This window comes from Otolemur garnettii, unplaced genomic scaffold (genome assembly GCF_000181295.1).
Source record: "Otolemur garnettii isolate 467f Iridium unplaced genomic scaffold, OtoGar3 scaffold00150, whole genome shotgun sequence".
Classification (NCBI taxonomy): Eukaryota; Metazoa; Chordata; class Mammalia; order Primates; family Galagidae; genus Otolemur; species Otolemur garnettii.
Genome location: NW_003852545.1, coordinates 2,428,283 through 2,431,334, shown reverse-complemented (window position 1 = coordinate 2,431,334; position 3,052 = coordinate 2,428,283).

Here is a 3,052-nt window from a genome sequence, read left to right as displayed (position 1 = left end):
CTTAAGTCCAAGAGTTTGAGGTTACCTTGAGCTATAATGCCAAAGCACTCTATGGACGGCGACATAGTGAGACCCTGTCTCAAAAACAAACAAACACCCCAAAATCTATAGAGCTATATAAGGGAACTTGGAAGACAATCATCTAACTGTTGATTCATTACATTAATGAATGCCTGATATACTGAAAAAAATTGTGATTGTAATTTCAAATGGCAATTTCTTATCAGTCTTAATTTTATTGAACAATCTAATGAGAATATATAAGGTTTTTCTCTTTTGCTTTCCAACATCACCATATATATTTTTTTAATTTCATTTTTCTTTTTACACATCACCTTGTAATAACACCCATGGTTGATTCTGCATTCCATTATGAGATCTTAAGAATACTGGTCCTGCTTAACTCATCTTTGCATATTATCTGTATTTGGTTCAGTACTGGATTTCCAAACATATGCTACATGAATGAAGGAATGAAAAATTAGCAAACTGAACTGATGTTATCTTAGTCTCTTTAAAATGCTACACCAAAATACTACCATGTGAGTTGTTATAAGCAACAACTTCATTTTTCCCAGCTCTGGAGTCTTGGACGACTAAGACCAAGGGGCTAATGACTTTGTCATGTGGCAAAGACCCATTTTCTTGTTCCTACGTGGCACCTTCTCACTGTGTCTTCTATGGTAAAAGAGGCAAGAAGGCTTGCTGAAGCCTCATTTGTAAGGGCACTGATCCCCTTTTTAAAATTTATCCTTATGAACTAATTATTTGCCAAATGTCCTACCTGCTAACACTGTACCACCTTGAGAGTTAGGATTTCAACATTTATCAACTTTAGGGTAATGGAAGACCAAAGAAGTTATAGTAATTCATTTAATTCAGCAAATTTATTGAGAAGCTACTGAGAACAAAGAAGTATTCTAAGAGATGTGTATGTAGTTGATACCGGACAAGTGGCACCCTAGCCAGCTCAGCTAAGTGGGGCTGGAGGACCTGCTGCCTCTGTCTTGGCAGTGTTGGTGGCAGCCGGCAGAGGAACCAGCAGTCTGGAGCGTAGGCAAGCAGGAGGAACTTCCCTCCCCCAACAGAAGCTCCAGTAGCCAAAGGAACCAAACACGAGTGGGGGAAGACACTGGTGCCGTGCTGTCTCCTCATGTGGACTTCTGGAGATTCCTCCAATGAATCCCTGATTGGTCTGTTTTCAAAACCTGCTCATGATTAGTCTATTTTCATGACCCAAAAGCTCATTGGACAACTGCCTCTATATAAGCCAGAGAGCCTGAGCACAGACCTCGGCAGATCTCAGGAGAAAGAGCAGAAGAGCAAGGAGGTTTGGCTCTGTAACACTTGTATCCTGCTTTATGAGATTTGCCCCTTTGTAAGAGCTGTAAACACTTGCAAGGAGGTTTGCCCCTTTGTAAGAGCTGTAACACTTGCAAAGAGGTTTGCCCCTTTGTAAGAGCTGTAACACTCATATTATAAAACCTATCTTACTGCTAATCCTACTCTACAGGGAGGTTTGGCTTGTTGTGAGAGCTGTAACACTTACACCTGTTGTATAAAACCTATCCTGTGGTCTGTCGCTTCATTCTTTGAACCGCTGAGACCAAGAGCCTGGAAATTCAGTATAAAAAATCCGGTATCATAGTGATAGGCCAGATAGCCTTGTCCAATAATACTGTCTAGCAATTCCTCCTACTGATAACATTGAGATAGATATAAATCTATTTAGGTATAACATGGCTTACTCCTAGGCCAATTAGTCTGGCAAAAATCCAAGCATAAATTTTCAGGAATTTTCTAGTAGATAAAAATGAATCAGAAATAGCTCTAAGTAGTACAAATATTATAAATACACACACACCTATGGAAGCAAATATAAGAGAATACTACTATCATCTCTAATTCATATAACACTTCATGGTTTATAAAATATATTTGGTAATATTACCATATTGATTAAGAAGACCATTTTAAAATAAGTTGGATTTTGTAATACCCCTTTTATAGTCAAAAAAAGTAATATACAAAAGTTTAAGGGATATCACAAAAAAAAATACAGAAATTTGAACTGAGAAATTTCTAAAGCCTTTCTTCTCAATGTGTGGTCCTTAGATTAGTAGTATATATCTTGTTGGAAATGCAGAATCTTGCCCAGACATAATGAATCAAAGTCTACCTTTAAATGTGTTTTCAACATCTTAGATCTATTAAGTATAGAGTATGAATGTCTTAACTCAATAATTAAGTAAATGAGGTGAGGGATATATTAACCAGTATGATGTACGCATTCCAAATTGTGTATGAAATCAGCACATCGGATCCGCTAAATGCATTAATATATACACAATTTACCTCTTTATGATTAAATAAAAAAAAGAAAAAGAATTATGCTAAAAAAATGTGTTTTCAGGTGATCCACATACATGTATTATAATATAATATTTGAGTAGCAGAAGTCTACTTCTCTTCCCACTAATCATGCCTACTATTCCAGTAACAAATGCAGGAATCATTTAAAATGATGTAACTTGTCTAGAAACAGTAGAGAATTGGGGGTGAAATGCAAAACTGCACACAAAGCTAAAGGGAGCAGGAATCATGATAACTATTTGTGTGTTAATTTTGCTCATTTTGGAAAGGAAGTTGATTCCGGGTAGAATCAGAGGCTTCAAAACAAGTGACAAATAGTAAATCAGGGAAAAGTCAAGGTTCAATGTTGAGTCACATATAAAACCAGGTCTGGGATTATAAACACAGGTGATCTGTAAATTCTTTAAGGAGGCTGAATGCAGCTTCTATCCTATCATCACAATGCCTAGAAAATGCTACATTTGTTTGAAGAGAAATTGCTACGTGTGATAATTCAATAAAAATATAAAAGTAAATAGTGTCAGAGAATATCATTCTATGACATGAATTAGAAATTACAATGCACAGCCAACGTGGGTCCATGTAGTTCCAGCTAGTTGGGAGGCTGCAGTGGAAGGATCACTTGAGCCCAGGAGTTCGAAGGCAGCCTGGGCTCAAGTCCTGAGCAAGACCCGGTCTC